The sequence below is a fragment of the Saccopteryx bilineata genome, chromosome 1, assembly GCF_036850765.1.
Source record: "Saccopteryx bilineata isolate mSacBil1 chromosome 1, mSacBil1_pri_phased_curated, whole genome shotgun sequence".
NCBI lineage: Eukaryota > Metazoa > Chordata > Mammalia > Chiroptera > Emballonuridae > Saccopteryx > Saccopteryx bilineata.
In genome coordinates, this window is record NC_089490.1 from 359,901,319 (window position 1) to 359,913,612 (window position 12,294).

The 12,294-nt window shown below is 43.6% G+C and overlaps 1 pseudogene; it reads left to right on the forward strand.

Annotated features, from left to right (window-relative positions):
* The first annotated feature begins 3,745 nt into the window (after window positions 1-3,745).
* LOC136319653 (L-lactate dehydrogenase A chain-like) lies at window positions 3,746-5,099 on the forward strand (annotated as a pseudogene).
* The last annotated feature ends 7,195 nt before the right edge of the window (window positions 5,100-12,294 follow it).

The following is a 12,294-nucleotide window of genomic DNA, read 5'->3' on the forward strand; positions in this document are numbered from 1 at the left end:
GTTGGGGGAGGGGAGGGGCACAAGAAAACCAGATAGAAGGTGACAGAAGACAATTTAACTTTGGGGGAGGGGTACACAGCACAATCAAATGTCAAAATAATCTAGAGATGTTTTCTTTCAACATATGTACCCTGATTTATCAATGTCACTGCATTAAATTTAATAAAAAAATTAAAAAAAAACAAAACCAAGAAGTTTAAGACTTTCAGATTCTCCAGACTGGAATATTGACAAAATAAACCTTTTCTCTTGCTAATATTGACTGCCTTTTCTAGCTCAGCTCAGATGACTTGTTATGCCAACAAAGTCTGTTTGTTTTAAACTGTCTCACAAGAAAACCCAGGAAGATGCAAGACGATGAGAAAGTCCTGTCCTGCCACAGAAGCAGAGCAGAAAAGAAAATCCCCAGCCCGACTGCACACTCAAAGCAGAGAAGGACTTGGCTTAGATCTGGGGAGGACACACTCACAGCGCTCCAGCAGCTGTACCGGCCAGGAGCATAAAGAGTTAAGGAATTGCATTTGGACAAGCACTGCAGCCTGAAACCCAAGCTCCTGAGGTCCCTTTCAAAGTCCAGGGCCAGCGACGTGTTTATTGTTAACAAATGCTACCACCGGACCAATAGCAAGGCAGAGTATGGTTCTGAGATAAGGGCCTCTGGATGTCACCAGGCAACAGGCACAAAGAAGGCTGGATCAACCGCCCAGCAGCTGATTACACCAGCCCCTAACTGCCCCCTCGGCCCTCATAGTTCACACACCAGGGCAGCCCAGTGGGAGAGCCAGTAGGCCTCAAATTCCCTGAAGATCAAATTACTACCAGTTTCTAGATTGGGGGGGAAAGGAAGTGGTGTAGAAACAGCTTTATTTAGAAACTTTAGTACAACTTAGTTGATTGAAAAGCTGGGTTGATGGCAAAGGTGAACATTTTCAAATAAAAAGGAAATGTCACTGCAAACTACAGCAAGACTCATATGCCTCTCCTCTGTTCATGTTCTTGGAAGTCAAGAGACAGGCACAACCCCAGGCTCCCTCAACCCTGACCCCATTGCTTCCCTGGGGGAAGCCTTGGACAAATGTACTAAATTAGCCTCTGGGTAAATGTAAGGTGAAACCTAAGGATGCTTGTTTCCCATACCTACAAAGTATACTCCATTCACGTCACAGTGCCAGAGGAAGGCAAGCCACACCCATGCCAGGCCATCTTATTTCAAACTAACAGAGAGTTAAAGAAACATTTTTATTTTATCAGGCACTTCTTCATTCAACATTTAGAGCTATGGCAGAGGCTGAGCTCGACGCTGGGGTGGCAAAGATGACTCGGTCATTTTCCCACCAGGTCAGACTTGCTCCAAAGGTTCATCATCTTATCTACTCTCTATGCTGAAGATTCTCAATTCTATCCTCCCAGCCCAGCTCATACCTTTCTTCTTCTAAACATCAGCCCAATATATCAAATGGTTTTTCAAACACCTTTTTGTGGGTTTTTCACAGGCTTCATCTCTCTACCACCAAACTTGTTCTACATGAGCTCTTTTGTCTTAGTGGATGATACTACCTCCCCCAATATAGGTTAAATTGTGTTCCCCCAAAATTCATATATTGATGTCCTCATTCCCAGTATCTCCTAATATCACCTTATTTAAAAATAAAGTTGTTACAGATGTGATCAATTAAGACAAGGTCATACTGGAATAGAGTAAATCTAGTTCAATGACTTACATCCTTATACAAAGTGAAACTTTGGACACAGACATGGACACAGGAAGAAGGCCAGGCAAAGAGACATAGGGAGCATACAGCCACCTGCAAGCCAAGGAACTCCCGAGGCTACTAGGAACTAGAAGACAGGCCTGGAATGCCATCATATGGTACATGGCACCATCAACACTTTGATTTCAAACTTCTGACCTTCATAACTATGAGACAATAAGTTCTGTTGTTCTGAGCCACCCAGATTGTGACACTTGTAGTGGCAGCCTTTGAAAACTAACACACCTCCACTAAGCATTGTCCAGGAAAGGAGCTGGAAAGCTTCCATTGAGTTATTTCCTCCATCACCATTTACTACCCTGTAGCCATGTCTAGTAAACTACCAAATTGTCCATTACACCTCTGCCAACAATTTATTTGTCATCATTCTTGCTGCTACCACCCTGGAGCAGGCCACCATTATTTTACCCAAATCCTTCCTAACAGCTGCCCCTGCCTTCAATAGCATCTCCTGTCTATATATATGTTTCTCAAATTGCAGCCAGAATCATCATTCAACTCACAAATCTGAGATACCACTCTCCTGCTTAAAATTGTTCAGATGTTCCTCCTTGCTCTTAGAATGAAGTTTACTCTTTCTTAAGGGCTGAAAAGGCACGGGATAGCACAAGCCCTGGTCTCCTCTCAGACCCCCATTTCCTGCCAGTATTATTCCAGCAACAATGAACTTCTTTCTCTTCCTTAAATATACCACATTTTATCTAGTTACCAACATTTACTTAGGTTGTTCCCTCTGTATGGAACAACTGCCTCTTTATTTGTGTCCCACCCAGATGGTAAGCTCCCAGAGGTAGGTGATTCCATCCATCCTGTTCATGGGTGTTTCTGCAGTGCTTAGCATGTTGCCTGTGACATGGTAGGTGCTCAACAATAAATTTCTTATTGACTGACCAACTGACTGACATACAACTCCTATCCTCTCAGTCCTGAGAGGAAACAACAGAGTGGATAAAGAAGTTCAGCAACTCAGAAGTAGAACTCGGTCTGACTCAGCTTGAAGAAGTGAGGGAACAGTCCACAGAGGCAATGACATTTAAGCTCGACCTTGAAAGATGAGGAGGAATTGGCCACAGTAGCAAAGGGGCAGGGTAGGCAAACTCATTTTAAGCCAAGAAGATTCCATGGTGAAGGAATAGGGTATGTTTGAGAAATGGTGGGACCTTGGTGTGCTCAGAGCATGATGCACAGAAAGTCAGCTGATGCAGGCTGAGGTCAGATTGAATTCTCTAAAGAACTTATTTCTGCATACAAACCTCAGTGACTATTCCTGGACATCAAAGAGCAAAAAGCAAGTTTGTGATCTCTCTTTATAGTCAAGGAAGGGGAGACACACAGTCAGAGTGCTGCTCTGTTGCTCAGGATGATCCCTGCAATTCCATTTGCTCCTGGGGTTGAGAGCTCTTCAGGGCCTCCAGCCAAGAGCCTACATTTCTGCTGAGGCTGAACATCTGGATAAAAACAGCTGGGACCTCACTTGCAACCCCCCCATACCCCCAAAAAATCTCTGATAATTCTCAAAAGGACACTAGTTGAATGAGCAGTTGTCTAATTCCTTTCCAATGTCCTCTGATGGAAGGCTTTCTCCAGTTACCTTTTATCATTCTGAAATCTCTCCAGCTCTAACTTAATTTCATTCCCTTGTTAGTCTTTTCAGGCATAAGAAATAATTTGCCTAAATCTTCTGCCTAAAATCATTGCTTATATTCGAAGGCAAGAATTTAACCACCCCATTTGCCTTCTCCAAAGAAAACAAATTTGATTTCTTAACTGTTTTTGTACTGAATCTATTCTCTCTCCCACAACCTTAACTTCTTAAGGTCATTTTAATCTCTTTCCCTTTCCCTGAACCCTTTGGTCCAAATGCATGGACTAGAGCAAAAACAAAGTGTAAAAACAAAAAAAAAATCTTTCTTAAGGTAACTGAGTACCAGAACAGTTGCAGCCAAGTCCAGACCCAATGCTGTGTGCTACCGATGCCTGCCCACCGAGAGCTACTGACTGCCTTTGATTCTGAATCCAGTGTGGCAGTGCTCGAGGATCAGCTGATCATGAATCTTCTTAAGGAAAAACAAAGCCCTCCAAATGAAATGACAGTTATTGGGGTTGGTGCTGTTGGCATGGCCTACGCCATCAGTATCTTAATGAAGAACGTGGCAGATGAACTTGCTCATGTTGATGCCATGGAAGGCAAACTGAAGGGAGAGATGATGGCTTTCCAACATGGCAACCTTTTCTTTAGACACCAAAACTTGTCTCTGGCAAAGACTCTACTGCAGGGGTCGGGAATCTTTTTGGCTGAGAGAGCCATGAACGCCACATTTTAAAATATAATTCTGTGAGAGCTATACAACAACCCATGTACAGACGCATTATCCAATAAAAATTTGGTGTTGTCCCGGAGGACAGCTGTGATTGGCTCCAGCCACCCACAACCATGAACATGAGCGGTAGGAAATAAATGGATTGAAATACATGAGAATGTTTATATTTTTAACGTTATTATTTTTTTTATTAAAGATTTGTCTGCGAGCCAGATGCAGCCATCAAAAAAGCCACATCTGGCTCACAAGCCATAGGTTCCTGACCCCTCCTATACTGTAACTGCAAACTCCAAGCTAGTTATTATCACAGCTGGACCATGTCAACAGGAGGAAGAAAGCTGCCTTAATTTGGTCCAGCGTAATGTGAACATTTTTAAATTTATCATTCCTAATTCTGTAAAATACAATCTCAACTGCAAATGGTTTATTGATTCCAATTCACTGGGTATCTTGAACTATGTGGTTTGGAAGATGAGCAGCTTTCCCAGAAAAAGTAGTTGCAATCTGGATTTAGCCCAGTTCCATTACCAAATGGGGGAAAGGCTGGGCGTTCACCCATGAAACTGTCATGGGTGGGTTCTTGGGGAGCGTGGAGATCAAGTGTGCCTGTACGGAGTGGAGCGAAGGTTGCTGGTGTCTCCCTAAGGAATCTGCACTCTGAGTTAGGCACTGAAGCATATAAGGAACAGTGGAAAGAGGTTCACAAACAGGTGGTTGACCGTGCTTATGAGCTGATCAAACTGAAAGATACACATGCTGGGCCATCGGACTGTCTGTGGCAGATTTGGCAGAAAGTATAATGAATGATCTTAGGAGGGTGCATCCACTTTCCACCATGATTCAGGGTCTCTATGGAATAAAGGAAGATGTCTTCCTTACTGTTCCTTTCATTCTGGGACAGAATGGCATCTCTGATGTGAAGGTGACTCTGACACCTGAGGAAGAGGTCCGTTTGAAGAAGAGTGCAGATACACTTTGGGGGGTCCAGAAGGAGCTTCAGATTTAAAGTCTTTTGATGACCTCACTGTCAAGGCAACAACAAAATTCTAGGCAATAGTCTCCAGATTGGAGATTGTACATCTTGTCCTTTTTTTCTGATCTTTGACTGAAAATATCAGTTTCCTAAAGATAGAAATAGTTATGGTTCACAAAACCTTGCATCCGTGTCCTGATGCAGGATGGTACTTATCTGGTGTAGTCCTACACAGATTGGTGTGACATAGTTCCACGTCCTCAAGGGCACCACCTCCAACATTGCACACACTCCAGCTGCCCTTCACACGAGACGTGTGCTTACTGTGTGTGCTATATAACTTGTGCTTTCTTTACTCAACATGGCTAGTCCAATCACATCCTGGGATCCAATGTATTACTCTAATACTTCATGTCTTGTGCATAACTGTTCTAAAGGATCTTATTTTGTGTATTATGTATATCAGATTGGTATACATTGCTATATACTGTAAAAAAAAAGTCTACATATAAACAATGCAACCAACTATCCAAGTGTTACACCAACTAAAACACCAAATAAACCTCAAACAGTGGAGCGGGGGGGAGATAATGGGGGAGGTCTGTCACAAAGCAAGAACAGTCCCTTCAGTACAGGAATGTCTGCATGGTCCAATAGTTCAAGACCAACCCAAGAAAGCAGATGTCATCACATCGGTTGAAGGAAGGAGAATACATTATCAATCAGAAGACCCACTGATTTTGCAGAGTGACACTTGGTCTCAAAAGCCCTCTAGAGGCGATAGACATGGCCACCCAGATGACTGCTGATTTGCATAGTATGAAACCGGAAGAGGCATGCACAAAGCAGAGAAAGCCTGCCATCATCACATCACTGTTGGGCCTACAGCCTGGAGCCAGCACTGTGGTCAAAACGTAGACACATGAGTCTAAGCACAGGCACACTGCAGCTCAAGTCTAAGGGCCAGAGCCATGAAGTCATCTTCGGCGGTACAAAAGTGAGAGTAAAAAATTCAGCATGTCAGTACTGTTCAGGCATCTTAATCTCGTGTGAAAGAAATACCATGCAACCGAGCCAAAGCAATTGGATAGCCAGCCTGCTCTCCTGTTAAGGAGAAAGGGGACATTTTATTGACCTCATGGATGGAGTAGAGGGTCAGAAACAGCCCCCAGGGGGATAAACAAGGCAAGTCCATCTGAGATTAGGAGACCTAGACAGCACCAAAGAAGCATGTAAAATTTCAAGGAAGTCCCTCTAAAGTGTGTGTGTGGGGGGAGGGGGGTAAGGAAGGGAAGCCTCAGCAGAGACCTTTTATACTGGGTCTAAAAAAAGTACGGGCATGAATTCAGGTTGGCCTGCCTTCAAGTCACTTATCCTGACTGCTACAAAATATTGGGAATCATACCAAACTTATTTTTTCTGACAAAGCTAAAAATTTAAGCTTTAGATAACAGAGATACAGATACGGACAGACGCTGTTGCCCCATTCCTCCCTGTCCTAGCAAATGTTCTAGACCTGCCCTGCGCCTACTTTTGACAACCTTATCTTCTCAGTAGGTCCTACCTCCTTCATTCTTCTGACCTCCCTCTTTCTTCTTCACTCTGCTGTGAGGCAGGCTCATAACTTGGAAGCTAGGAACAAAGGCTATTGCTTCCTAGTAGCATAAGGATGGAAGGGGAAGTGTATTAGGCAGATTTTATTGTGCAAGTCAGAATCGGGCAGGACCTGGAAGAGCAAACTGAAGATTAGGGTGATTTATGTGCCCATTTCTAGCCGTAGGTGGTGAGCTACTTTGAGGGGAAATCATGCCTTCTACATTCTCTCATCCCTTTATGCCTTGAACAATATGCCTGTCACTGTGTGAGCCTGTGCTGAATAAATGAAAAGGTAAGATAAATGACCGAAAGGTTCTGCCTTTGCCTGTTGAGATTGGCTCAGAATTTGGAACAGGCTTGACCTTGTAGTTAGAACCATCAGCACATCCAGCTGTAAGGAGTAGAGAGAACGAGAGGAGGTGGAACTGAGATTAAATGTCACACCCCAGGAGAATTTCATTGCAGGTTCCACTCCTTCAAAAGTTGGGACTTGATGCTGCCCCCATGCCGCCACCCAAGCCCCTCAGTAACAACAGTGCTGCCCAAAGACAATTCTGCCTCATCGCTGCTCTCACATGAGCCATATAAGAACTGCGAAACATCCAGTGGGTCACTCTTATTTTTTGAAATAGTTCCCAAACAAGTTCCTGACCAACTGTAGATTCATGTCCAATGGTGAACCACTCCTGGGATCCATCAATAGCTGTTTGCAGTCACCCAAGAACCTTAGTTTCAAATAATTAGCAGCTCCCTGGGAATGCTTACCTTTGCAAAATACTACATGCTCATTTGAGCATAAAGAGGCTCCTGATAGGAATATCAAAATCGCCTTTGAATACTGGATAATTTATAGGTATGTTCATACCCTTCACTAAGCTCTAGGTGACAGCTTGGCATGCAATTAACAAAACAAAACAAAACCTGACCTCTGATCTGTTAAAAATCATATTGAATAGGCCTATCTCACAGATGGTGAGTGACTCTTGGTGCCTTTCAGCTGAGAGTGGTCATGTGGGAGGGAGTGTCAGTGGAGAGAAGGCCCAGGAAATATGAAGACAGCTGCTGCCAGCTGTGTTAGGAAAACAAGATTTACAGCCCAATGCTGGTGTTAGGCCAGCAGGGCTCAGACCCTGTTGCTGGGTGTGGGGGTGGCTGATGTCTCACTCTGTGAAGGCTGTTTCTCCTGGTTACAGTGTTCCTGCTGTTGCTGTGCCCTCTCTCACCCCACCCCACAGTCGCTCTGTGGTGCCAGCAGGCATACCCCAGGACAAACTGGCCATAGTGTATTCCCCTAAAGCAGGACTTTGGTCAATGACCAACATTGCTTTTGTATCAAAATTTCAAACAGAATTCTGATGAGCATAGTTCCTGCCATGTCCTCCCAGGCTTCCCTTTACATGTGGCAAGTTCTGTGTGCCATCTCTTTCACCCCAGTATAATAAGACCTCATTGAAATTATATTAATCATAAGACCCAATATTAATTATTCCTTTAATAAGTGTTAGAAACTCTAGTGATCTCTCTAAAACACTGAGCCGATCATACATTTTCCCACTCCCAGCCCTTCATTGATGCTTGATCACAGTATCTACCAACTCCTCCTCAATAGGAGGTGAAATCAGCATACTTACTTCCCTCCCACTTTCTTTTTCCATTCCCTCTTCATTTTTGTGAGAGTCTTACTCTGAATTCTTCTGATGACTATCATTAAATAATATACTTAAGCCTCTGTATCTTGATCTATCAAATTTATATATATTTATACGCTTGCTCTCTATTAAATGCACTTGGCACTGCTATTCACTTATCCCTTACTAGCATCTTGTTTTTGTCAGCTAACTGTATTTTAACCTGTCATGGTATTCATAACATTTGAACATTGTAGTACCATCATAATTGAGTTCTCTTGGTTCACGGATTGATTTCTTAAGTCTAAAACCAATAAATAGAATTCAAATAATATAACTACATAACAATTCACAGCAGGTTCAAGTGGTGTGGCTGGGTTATAAGAGGAAGAGAGGAAGCAAACAATAAGTTATCCACCTGTGAATGAACTCACCTGGTTCTGGGACCGTTTTTGAGTGATATATATTTATATAATATATATAAATATATATTTTTAGCAAGAGAGACAGAGAGGGACAGATAGGGACAGACAGACAGGAAGGGGAAAAAAATGAGAAGCATCAACTCCTTGTTGTGACTCCCTAGTTGTTCATTGATTACTTTCCCGTATGTGCTTTGATAGGGGTAGTAGGGGGCTATAGCAGAGCGAGTGACCCCTTGCTCAAGCTAGCAACCTTGGTTTCAAGCTAGTGAGCTGTGCTCAAACCAGATGAGCCTGCGCTCAAGCCAGCGAGCTCAGGGTTTTGAACCTGGGTCCTCTGTGTCCCAGTCTGATTCTCCATCCAATGTGCCACTGCCTGGTCAGGCTATTTTAGCTTTTAAAGAAATGTTATAGTTACATTTAATATGTCAAGAAATTAAAGTTTAATTAACTAGTATTTAATTAAATTTAGCTGTAATTTTTTATTAATCTCTTTCTACTTTCCTTTGGTTTATTGTTGCTTTACTGGTTCCTTAAGACAAGTCTTTAGTTTCCTTACTTTTTAACCTTTTTCCTCTAATTGCAAGAATGTCATAGGCCATACATTTTCTCTGAGCACAGCCTTTGCTGGGTCATTGGTTTTGAGTTTTACATTTCTTCTTTTTTATTGTTTTTTTGAAACAAAATTTTTGTTTGGACGTCCTCATTGATTGAGCCAAAGGCTATCTGGGTGCATATTTTTAAATTATTTTTTCTTTTTCTTTTTTTTTTTTTTAAGTGAGAAGAGGGGTAATAGAAAGACAGATTCCTGCATGCATCCCAACTGGGATCTACCTGGCAACCCCTGTCTGGGGCCAACATTCAAATCAACCAAGCTCTCCTCAGCGCCCAGGGCTGACACTTGAACCAACTGAGCCACTGGCTAAGGGAACAGAAGAGGAGGAGAAGGGGGAGAGGGAAGGGAAGAGAAGCAGATGGTCACTTCTCATGTGTGCCCTGATGGGGGATTGAGCCCAGATGTCTGCACGCTGGGCCAACACTCTATCCACTGAGCAACCGGCCAGGGCCTATTTCTTAATTCTTAAGTAAAGATTTTTCATGTTTTAATAATTTATTTTTACAGTTATTAGATTATGATCAAAACTTTTGTTCCTCAAGTTGCTACTTTAAAATATGTTGAAAGTTCTCTCTTTTGGCTTGACAAGTGACTTCTAATGCGTTTGCTGCAAGTAAATAAGCTTCAATAAATAAGATGGGAAGACAGCCTTTATCTTTCCCAGTATTGGGCTGACTAGCTAGTAGGTGACAATTTTATGATTCATTTGGGCAAGCAACATAGATGAAGCTAATTTTTTCCTCAGGGAATGTGATGTCAGTTGATGCAGCTCCATCCATGCTAGTTCTCAGCCTAGGACTTTAGAGTTATCCTGGACTTCTCTTTCTCTCCTACTTTCCAACTAGGTAATACTATATATTTAATTCATACCCAGAGTCTAATCATATGTCATCACTTCTACTGCCACTACCTAGGTGCAAACCCCATCATCTCTTTCCTGCAATCAGTAAGCTCTTAAAGGGTCTCCCTGCTGCTACTCTCGCCCCCCACAGTTTGTTTTGAACATAGCAGCACTAGGGTCCTGTTAAAGGTAAAGAGAGCATTTGCTTCTCTGCTCAGAACTCTCCAGCATTTCCTACCCAGTAGTTTCCTTTATTATGGAGAAGCCCCCTGATGGGGTGTTAGTATTCTCCTGACAGCCTGGAAGGGCAGGAAAGCTCCAGGTGAGTGGATGGCCCACTGGGAGAGGAGGAGGAGGGACTTGCCCCAAGGTGTCTGTGCTGAGAGACAGGACTGGGACCCTCCTTTGAGAACTTTCTGAAATAACCAAGGGACACTTTGAGCGAAGCTATTTATTGACAATCTGGTCGTGGGGGTTAATGCCATTATTGTTTGGAAATGGAGAGTGTGACCTTCTTGAATGCAGGGGTGTAAGGCAAGAATCATTTCCATTACAGAAAGGTTTTGCAAAATATTCTGCCCAGATTTGCCTGCAGGAATGAATGATTTACTTTCAGCACTTCAGAGTGAATTTGCCTGTGTTGGTTGTTTCTTCCAGAGGGGGAAACAGTGAAATGGCATTTTCCTTTCGGCCAGAGACATCTCTGACCATGTTTACAATAACACCATCTGATTAATGCAAATGTGTGGGTCTCTGTTAGCTGGCACTTTGTAAACTCACCAGCACTGAAGCCTTTGTTCCAGCTGTCCACATGAAATGAGGGGAGGCCTTCTGAGTTGGAGGATGGCCACTCTTTATTTCACTGGAAGAGCATGTTACCTGATACTGTACCCACCGGGATGAACACAAGAGGCCTTTATCTGGGTTACCCGATCACAGTCCTACGCAATTTTCATTACTGGGTTGGCTGCAGGAGACGGGAAGGGGTTTCCAAGGAACCCTCAGATATAACAACACACCTAGAGTCCACAGCCTCCCAGCCAGGGGATCTGGCCCTCCCCATTGTGAGCTAAGACCAATGTCAAGGGAAGTCACACTGGTGTGTGTGTGTGTGTGTGTGTGTGTGTGTGTGTGTGTGTGTGTGAGAGAGAGAGAGAGAGAGAGAGAGAGAGAGAAGAGAGAGATACTCCCGGAATCTATTTAGTTTGTCCTCTTTTTTTACACCTCAAAAATATTTTCGAAAGGAACTTTTCTACAATGTATCCTGGGCTGCTTCCTGTTCCCACTTCCCTGCACAAACACAGGATTGCTTGTGTGAATAAAACAAATATCTCAGAAAACAGAGCCGAACTGACCCAGGAGCTTTGGCCATGTGTCAGCAGCCTGCCCCATGTCAGGTGGAAGGGAGACCACATGTCTCCTGAGCATTTTCAGTGAACCACCTGGCTTATTTACTCACTCTAAGCTTTGTCTTATTGTCTCCTTTATAGGATTACACACTGACACTCAAGGAGGTTATGGGAAGTCTCGTGGCCCCCTCCTTAGTCAATACTTCTACCTATCTCTGACCTGAATTCTTGCAATGGCTTTCTAAAGGATTGCTCTACTTCAAAATCTTTTTACCCTGAATTAAAATGAAGTTTTCAAAATGAGTAGCTGATCAGGTGACTCATGCAGTACCCCTTGCCCCACTGCTACAAACCCTCCATTGTCACCCATGCTCTTGGCACAGGACTGCACATGCTATGGTAACTAATGCAGACTGCCTCATCTGTCCCCCCTTTCTCCTCAGCCTCATCTTGTCCTCCTTTCCCTTCACCTTCTTGGCTCTGACCACCTCTGTGGGCCATGCCTCACTGGCACAAGACCCTCCCACCTGCTGTTAGCTGCTCCTCAGGAGCCAGGGCTGGCCCATCTTCCTGACCCCAGCCGAGCCTCTGTTCTTCCATTCATTCTTCAGCTTACAGCTCACCGCCCTTCCCCCAGGTGAGCCTGGGCTTGCCCACAGCCCCGCTATGCACACTCAGAGGCCTTCATGTGCTCCTCTCAGACCACCATCCAAAAATGGGCATTTTTATCTTAAGAGCATTTGCTTATCTTTTGACTTTCTGGAATGGTCTTTTGT